General features: G+C 41.7%; 1 long non-coding RNA gene across 1 annotated transcript; it reads right to left on the bottom strand.

The window, feature by feature from the left end:
• Nucleotides 1-428: 428 nt before the first annotated feature.
• On the bottom strand, nucleotides 429-8,273 carry LOC135184725 (uncharacterized). Its single transcript, XR_010306141.1, has 3 exons — nucleotides 8,191-8,273; nucleotides 6,356-6,446; nucleotides 429-1,947 (listed from the first exon to the last, which is right to left on the bottom strand). It is a non-coding gene; the product is annotated as an uncharacterized LOC135184725 (long non-coding RNA).
• Between the last annotated feature and the right edge of the window lie 942 nt (nucleotides 8,274-9,215).

Genomic DNA, 9,215 nt, shown 5'->3' with positions numbered 1-9,215 from the left:
CTAGGTTGGACTGCATGATGTTGGAGGTCTCTTCCAACCTGGTTGATTCTATGCCATCATTTATTTGTTCCTTTAGAAATCACTTATCCTGTTTCCACAAAACATAGAAATGAGAAAGAGAAATTAAATCTAACCCATACCAGGATCCACCACATTTATGTTTTGTGTGCTTATTGTTGTAGAAAAGATGTGACCTTGTTAAATCTTCTGGTTTGGTAGGATTGAATGTGAAACAGTATGTTTGGGTTTTAAATTTAGTAATTCACCAGACAATGAGGTGCTTATTGCAAGGCTGGTGAGTTGGCCTCTCTTTTGGGCCAACCAGGAGAGGGAGAGACACTGGGCTTACACCGATGTGATGCACAATGGTCAATCCACTTATTGAAGCTAAGCCTGATACTTCTATAGTGGAGTTCAGTAGAGGGGTGTGTACTTTTGACAGGCTTACATAGGCAGAAATGGGCTGTCCACACGCACAGAGGCAGACCTGACCAACTACCCACCTTAATCCCCCTTTGCAGCACCTTAGCCACAACACTGCTTGGTCCCAGGGCTGACCAGCCTGCCCTCCTCGCACAGCTCTGCTACAGAGAGCAGCTTCTCTGCCAGCCTCCCAAGGCCACTTTTCTGCAGCTGTGCCTCCTTATCAGAATGACTTAAGTCTGTGCAGTTAGCCTACTCTTTTCACTTCAGTTCTGCTCACCCCCCAACACAAGGCTGTATTTCAGGGCAGCAGCCTTTCACTTTTGGATACCAGTGGTTGGATTGGCAGTGCAGCACAAGCAAAAAAGGGCAGGGGTCTCAGCCAAGTTTCTTGTAGACAGAAAGTAATCTAACAAAACTGCAACACAGCCACTTCTGCTATGTAATTTATTGCATGTCTCAGGTGAAAAACAGAATTCAATGTCTATTATCTTCACACAAGTTGCAAAATGCAGAAATATTGGAAGTGTTTCCACATTTCATCGTGTTTTCTGGAAGCCTAAATTTTCAGAAAGTCCCTATTAAGAACATTGGAATCTTTTTTCCATTTGTATTTTAGGTTAAAGGGTTAAAGAGTGTACAGGAGCCTGTTTGACTCCTATTTGATATTTTTCAACTGACTTCAGCAGGAGCAGAACAACTTTTCAGATCACCACGTGTGATCTGCTCACAGATCACAGAAACACTATTCTTAGAATGAATGGAGCATGGAAAGTCAGTGATATTTTGTGCTGGAATTTCTATCACACAAGAATGACAGAGGACATCAATGCATCTGAAGGAGGAAAGGCAAAATAAATACAATATCAGGTAATACTGGATCTCAAAAGCCAAATACAAAGTGTGCACTAGACAAGGACACATTTTAATACTGAATCATTCCAGAGTTTTAATGGAAAGTCTTGTTAATATTCTTTATAAGGTTAAGTAACTCTTAGAACTCTTTATAAATCTCAGTTACCTCTAAAAATTGCTTTGCCAGTTACATATATCATCTGGGTCTGCATAAAGGAATCATGTTGAACACATGCAATGTAATATTGGGATAGACCTTTTAAAAATAGAGGTAAGAGGATGTAGAAATATAATCTTCTTCTTCTGATCCCATATTAATCCATTCTGTACTGCTAAGGTTTTCATTTGAGTGTGAAGCTCACAAAGATTCGGGCAGAAGCAAAAGAAAAGAAAGAAAATTACAAGCCTTCTGTATATAAATCCCCAGAGCTACACCTAGAAAAAAGCTTTGCAATCTGCACATAAAGGAACAGCCCCAGGAACTCATCTCTTATTGCATGGATTTTGTCTTTTCATTCTGACCTTGGCTCCACCACAGTCCCAGTAAGTTTGTCAGCGCCTTATGAGCTTCTAAGGGCACAGGTTTTCAGCATCACCATGCTGTTTAACTATCCCACACTGAGATCACTCCAACACTGAAAGGGAGGGTATTTGCACTGTCACTTAGATCTGCAGAGATGAAAAATGAATTTATTGTGTTACATGTGATAAAAGTGATAATGTTTAATTTAATATCAATGCTGTTAGTGAACCTCAAGAGTATGGTCTAATGTAAGTGGAAAACAGATCGCAGGGCATTTGTTTGGAGCTGCAGCCTCCTTTGAAAGCTAAGGATGACAAGAGGTTTGCCTCCAGGTGTTTCTATAAAAACTGGCTTAAAGAAGCACAGTAACAGAGAAAAAATGCTTTTTCTTCTGAGGCTTGAACCAACTATGATTCCAATACTATAAATGGATTGAGATTAAATCTCATAATGTGGAAAGTCTGAGAAGCTGCTCCTAATAGTCTAATATTTGCAGTCTGCCTCTGTCACCATTATGGTCTGTAGTGCTAAATACTACTTGTAGTGTTACTTTACTAGCTTTATAAATAAAACATCTATTTATTTGATCACAACATGGAAAAAAAAAGGATCTAGAAAATGAAGCACATGAGTGGACAGCTTTGGTAAAAGATGGCATCACAGGAGTACTAAATTTGGAAGAAAAGCCTGGATGAGGCACTTAGTGCCATGGTCTGGTTGACTGGCTAGGGCTGGGGGATAGGTGGGACTGGATGATCTTGGAGGTCTCTTCCAACCTGTTTGATTCTGTGATTGATTGATTCTACTGAGCAACTTCCTACAAGCCTCACATTACTCATTCACCTTTATGGTTTTCAGCAATTCTAGAGTTTATTAAAGTTGTTTGTTTTTATTTTCTCAGACAAGGAAATAGATCTTTACTTTGTGGGGTAAGAGGCCTATGGCAGTTCTTGGGACATCCATCCATCATGTCAGGGCAGCCTGCCATCTGGCATTTCACAATGGAGCTATATTCACAAACCCTCTATTTCCTCTCTTCCTCTTTTAACAGCTTTACTCCATTCCGTCTTCTATTGCTCTTCTACACTCCTTTGTGGGACAGAGATTGCAGAAAATCACAGAAAACATCCATTTAGAAGAGACTTCAAAGACAATACAGTCCAACCTAAAACCCAGCACTGAAGGGTCAACAGCTTATGTTCAGGTGGCTGGCAAACAATGCCCCCACAGTCCTTCTCTGCCAGGCAACTTTCCAGCCACTCTGCCCCAAGCTTGTAGCATTGTGTGGGGTTCGTGCAACAGGACCCAGCATCTGGCTTCGTTAAACCTCATACAAATGACCTCATCTCAGAGCCTTCCTACTCTCAAGCAGATCAACACTCCCACCCAATTTAGTGTCCTCTGCAAACTTGCTGAAGGTGTACTCAATTCCCCCATCTAGGTCATTGCAAGTAAACATTAAAGAGAAGTTGCTCCAACATTGAGTCCTGGGGAATACCACTAGTGAGTGGCCACCAAGTGGATCTAACTGCATTCAACACCATACTTTGGGCATGGCCATCCAGCCAGTTTTTTACTTAATGAATCATCCACCCATCCAAGCTACAAGCAACCAGTTTCTCCAGGAATATGCTGTGGGAAACAGTGTCACAGGATTTACTGAAGTCCATATGAACAACATCCACAACCCTTCCTTCATCCACTAGGTCAGTCATCTTGGTATATACTTTATATATATATATTTATATATACTTTATACATATTAATAACAGCATGCATGCACATTATGTCCTAGAACTAATTGTTAGTCCATAGAATAAAGATGGGGGGACGTATAGCTAAATCTTGCTACACCTTATTTGTGTAAGCCCTGATGTATTTATCGTTGTTTGCTGACTTGAAAAGCCAAATTTATTCCTACAGTTGCAAGACCTTTTATGATCATCGAAGTGGAAGGGTTTCTCAGTTATCTAATGTTGAGTGGTCTGAATTTTTTATTGGTATTGATGGAGAATGTGTCTCTTAGTTCAGTAATTTTGATCACTGTTTTTTTATAACTCTGCTGTTCCCACGACTACATGAAATGTGCTCATTGGAGTAGAAGTTAATAATAAAAAAAAGAGATAAATTCTTTCATATATTTCCCTCTCTGGCCTGTTACTAAAGATTATTAGCTTACATACATCATTTGTACACAGCTCATTTTGGTTTTAAATTAATTATTCTTTAGAAATGTTACCAGGAAAAGGCAGTGTCGTGAGAATAAAAACTTCCTTTGTAAAAACCTTCATTTCATTCAGTTTGGGTTCATTTTCATCTCAACAATGACTGTTGCCCTGGGGACCTTGCAACTTAATACCTAACCATGCTGCTTCAAGACCAGGCTTACTGCCATACTAAGCTTTGATGCATCAAGTTTGTTCCCCTGGAAACTTTGCCATGCCTCAGTTTACCAAGGAGAAGTAGAAGTGTCCTTCACACTGCAGGCAAAAGTCTTTGCCAAAAGCTGGCCAAAACCCACAGCAGCCTTAGAGTGAACAACCCTGCCAGCAGGCAATGACATCCTACACTGTGCAGAAGGGGTAAGACCAGGAGAGGCAAGTGCCCCCACTCAAGTTGCATTACTGCTACTAGCAGTTACAGCTATTAAAAGCTAATAAGTCACTCCCAGCCTGAGCACCAGCTTACACGGACCTCATCATAGCCTGCATGGTGAGAGAGTAGGTTACTGGTAAGTCACAAGGCATTGTGATTGTCTGCACACTTGTGAACCTCAGTACCAAGCCTGGAGCCCTGGAAGGACACCATCTGCCTGCAAACAGATCATAAGACCATGCAAACCCCAGCACTCTGTCAGAGCCCTGAGAAACTCTACAAGCTTTTGCCAGTTATCATACCAACAACAGCACTCCTCCAACTGTTTTGGGTACACTCTGGACTACAGTGCAGCTCCAGAAATCTGGAGATACTAACTTGTGAGTAAATATTCTAGACAGCCTCTTTGTAATTCATGTTCTTTGCTATGGTTCTGCTTACTTTGTAACTGTAATTGTGCCTTTGACCTTAGCAGTAAGGAGCCTTTCGGGTCCCCCTAGAGGGCAAGCAACATATTGCACCACAAAAATCTCTGCAAAAGCTGTTTGTATTTTGCCAAATTATTTGGTACTGCTCTATGCATTCTGTAATCTGTTTGCATAACCAAGCAAAAAAAAAAAAGCAAATTAAAATTATTATTCTCCTACTCTTGATTCATTTGAATATTCTTGAAGACAGAATGCAGCTTTAAAAACCAACCAAACAAGTCTATTAAATAAAATGGAGATTGTTTCTCTTTCGTGGCTCAATTCTCAAGACATTTGGTTTAAAGTATTTTTCTCTGCCACTAATATTTATGTGACAAACCTTCGTAGAACCTGTTTACAATGTTTGTTGAAGTCAAGGACAGGGGAATAATTTGTATGTGACCCATAAGTTATAGGAACTGTATGTATTTATTTGCAGAATAGAGACTCATAAAAAACAAAGCACATATTCTGTTACAAACTTAATAAGATCACATAGCCATTAGTAACACAAGAATACCAGACCAAAATATGTAGAGGCACTTGATGGATGAGGAAGTGTTTTGTGCTTGAGTGCAGGTGAACAGAATAATAAAAGGAGTTCCTGTTAGAATTTTATATACAGATAGTTAAAAAGAACCATCAGCTTATACTTGTAGAAGGAAAGTGCAGTAAAAACTCAGTCAGCTAAGGGTCAGAATTGCTAGTTCTGAATAGTAAGACTGGGGCAAAACCAGTGTACCCTTGAAACCTTGTGTGATCCCTGCAAAGACTGCACACAAGTATACCCAAGTCTTATCTTTGTGGGTAGAGTTTGCTGCCAAAGGCAGGTGGTTATGTAGTTCATAGAAGGCAACAAAGGACTCTCAGAATTCTGAGGAAAACAAAGGCTTTACGAAGTCTTGCTATGGCATTGGTCAGTAAAGAGGAGATTCTTTGAAAAATCAGTTATATTGACCACAGCAAAGAGTGACATGGATGTTAGGAGGAAGTTCTTTAGAGAGAGTGATTGGCCATTGCAAAGGGCTGCCCAGGGAGGTGGTGGAGTCACCATTCCTAGAGGTATTCAAGAAAAGACTGGATGAGGCACTTAGTGCCATGGTCTGGTTGACTGGATATGGCTGGGTGCTAGATTGGACTGGACAATCTTGGATCAACCTGGTTGATTCTATGACATCAATGACTTATTGATTATTTTGGGGCTCATCTGATAATCCAGCATTTCAGGAATCAGTGAATCAACTCTACCTTAACTCATAATTTTGCTAACAGTGCAGAGCACAGTTACATATAACGCATGCAGAAAAAGCACTGGAATAAAGGTAGAAAGATTAATGTTAGTTACCATGTCAGGTTGCCATAGTGCACATGTGGCTAAATAAAAGAGAAATTTACTTACTTAAACATGAGTGACAAACTAAAAGTGTCTATTCAAACCTAGGAGAAAGTGAATACAACACCAAGATCTGCACTAAACCAGCTCTGAATTTACCTCAGAGCTGGCAGAGAAGTGAAGCAGGCTTCATCTTGATATTTGTGGCAAATGCATCCTGGCTGCCCAAAGACAGACTCTAGGATTAACTCTGTTACAAGACACACGTTCCATGTAAGTTCACATGTCATAGTACAGTTGCTATGAAACAGTCATCCACAAAACTTGCTTAACAAAATCTCCCATTAGAAAGGCTGAGAAGAGCACATTTTGTGTGTTTTAGGGGTAACAGAATGAAAAAAAAATCAAGTTGTATCTTCTTTTGAAATCCAAAGACTGGAAAATACAACTCAAAGATGGGTGTTAACATATATTAACTTTATGATGAGAATAATCAGCCTCAAAGAGCTCAAAAAAAAAAAGATTCTGAAATTAAGACAAGTTCTGGAAAACAATAAATCTGAAGAAGCTTACAGGCTTTTCCTTGGGTTTTCCCTTATTGGTTTATACAAATAAGGACAAAGCATTAATTTCCATTTACTTTCCAAAGTTTTCTATTCATTATCTTAAAGCAAGCAAAGTATCTTTACAATAGTGAAGTACCTATTGATCTCAAACTGTTTCATTATGCCCATTGTGTACAAGGACTAAACATCATTAAGTGTAAAGCAACCAACTAGACATTCATTATGTACCAATCGATACACAGAACCAATGAACAGTAGAGGTTGGAAGGGACCTCCAGAGATCAGCAAGTCCAATCCCCCTGCCAAAGCAAGACCACCTGGGGTAATCCATAAGGGAATGCATCCAGGTGGGCTTTGAAAGCCTCCAGAGAAGAGGACTCCACAACATCTCCAGGCAGCCTGCTCCAGTGTTCCAAAATCCTCACTGCAAAGAAGTTTTTCATTGTGACAGTATGGGAGTTACTCATACCCCCCCCACTTAAGAAAAATCACCCAGACTAGACTCAGCCAAGCTGGAAATTAAGAGATGAAGCTTTATACTTACAGCTTAGCACAAAATACAAGCAGCTATTTACAAGATATACAGAAATATACAAGTTTAAAAGGTTGCTGTCTACAACTACCTGAAGGGACATTGCAGTCAGGTGGGAGTTGGCCTCTTCTCCCAGGCAAGCAGCAACAGAACAAGGGGACACAGCCTCAAGTTGTGTCAGGAGAGGTCTGGATGTTAGGAGGAAGTCCTTCACAGGGAGAGTGATTGGCATTGGAATGGGCTGCCTGGGGAGGTGGAGGCACCGTCCCTGGAGGTGTTCAAGCAAAGCCTGGCTGAGGCACTTAGTGCCATGGTCTGGTTGAGTGGCTAGGGCTGGGTGCTAGGTTGGACTGGCTGATCTTGGAGGTCTCTTCCAACCTGGTTGATTCTATGAATACAGAAAAACACAACACCCTTCACAGATATCAGAACCCCCAGGAGGGGCTCCCAAACACCCTTCCACTCTCTTACCAGCCCTCTACCTTGTCCCAGACTTTCCTATAATCACAGGAAAACTGATTTTATTCATGCATCTGACTGCTTCCTCTGAAGGGAACAGGACCTACAGCAAAACTGGACTATTAGTGTGTCTGATGTCAGACCTGTAGTAACCCATCATAATTGGCACCCCTACTAAGAGGTAAGCCTAACTGCCTCTAGCCCCTGTGATCTAAGAGGACTTGGCTAGAGCACAAGGACATTCATGTCTTACTAAACCCACCCTCCACTGCATAATTTGCGGCATTCTCACAAAGTAATTTAACTTAAAGTGTGTGGCCATGGCATTTTGGGACATGGTTTAATAGCCATGGTGGTGTTGGGTTGAAGGTTGGGCTTGATGATCTTAGAGGGCTTCTCCAGCCAAAGCAGTTCTATGACAACACAATACTACTCACTCATGAGCTTCCAGTTCAGCCAAGTACTTCAACTCATCATAGGTGAGCAGAAAGAAGCAGTTAAAGCCAGAGGAAGTCAGCCTAAGTAAAGAGGCTTAGCCAGCACTCAAAGGTAACACCAGAGCCAGCATCAACCTATCCTGCCTAGCCGGGGGGCCACCAGGCCCCCCGGCCTTTGATCCCCTTCCCATTCACCCAGTGTGCACTCACCAGTGATGACAGGAGGAGGATCCCTCTGCCCAGTTGGGCACAGCTTGGGAGTTCTGCCTTTCCTGGGGCTCATTAAAAAGGGGAGTGGGCAGGGAGGGCAAAGTGGAGACACCTGGGATGGAAGGAGGCTTCAATGGAACCCAGGTGCTCTGATTACAAGGGGATGTCGTTTTAACACTTCTAAATACCTAAGTTAACAGAAGGAAACAAAAATCATCCTGGTTTATTTACTGATTTTGTTACACTGCAAAATAAATCTTTTGTCTTTTAATGAACAACATTAGTGCTTGTGTTTTCTTCAAAGGAAACTGTAGCATTTTTTGCATGGTAATTGAATGTCATCCTGACCTGTATCAGGAATAGTATGGGCAGCAGGACCAGGGAAGTCATTCTGCTCCTGTACTTAGCACTGGTTAGGCCACACCTTGAGTACCGTGTCCAGTTCTGGGACTCTCAATTAAGAAAGATGTTGAGCTGCTTGAACATGTCCAGAGAATGGCACCAAGGCTGGTGAGGCAGCTGGAGCACAGCCTTACAAGAATAGGATGAGGGAGCTGAGATTATTCAGCATGGAGAAGGGGAGGCTCAGGGGACACCTGAAGAAAGGAGGTTGTAGCCAGGTGGAGGTTGGTCCCTTCTCCCAGGCAAGCGGTGACAGAACAAGAGGACACAGCCTCAAGCTGCACCAGGGCAAATTTAGGCTGGATATTAGGAAGTACTTCACTGATAGTGATTGGCATTGGAATGGACTGTCCGGGAAGGTGGTGGAGTCACCGTCCCTGGAAGTGTTCAAGCAAAGCCTGGATGAGGCACTT

The sequence above is a fragment of the Pogoniulus pusillus genome, chromosome 21 (assembly GCF_015220805.1).
Source record: "Pogoniulus pusillus isolate bPogPus1 chromosome 21, bPogPus1.pri, whole genome shotgun sequence".
In the NCBI taxonomy this organism is placed as follows: Eukaryota; Metazoa; Chordata; class Aves; order Piciformes; family Lybiidae; genus Pogoniulus; species Pogoniulus pusillus.
Note: the sequence above shows the minus strand (reverse complement) of the source record. Positions and strands in the feature narration are given on the sequence as shown.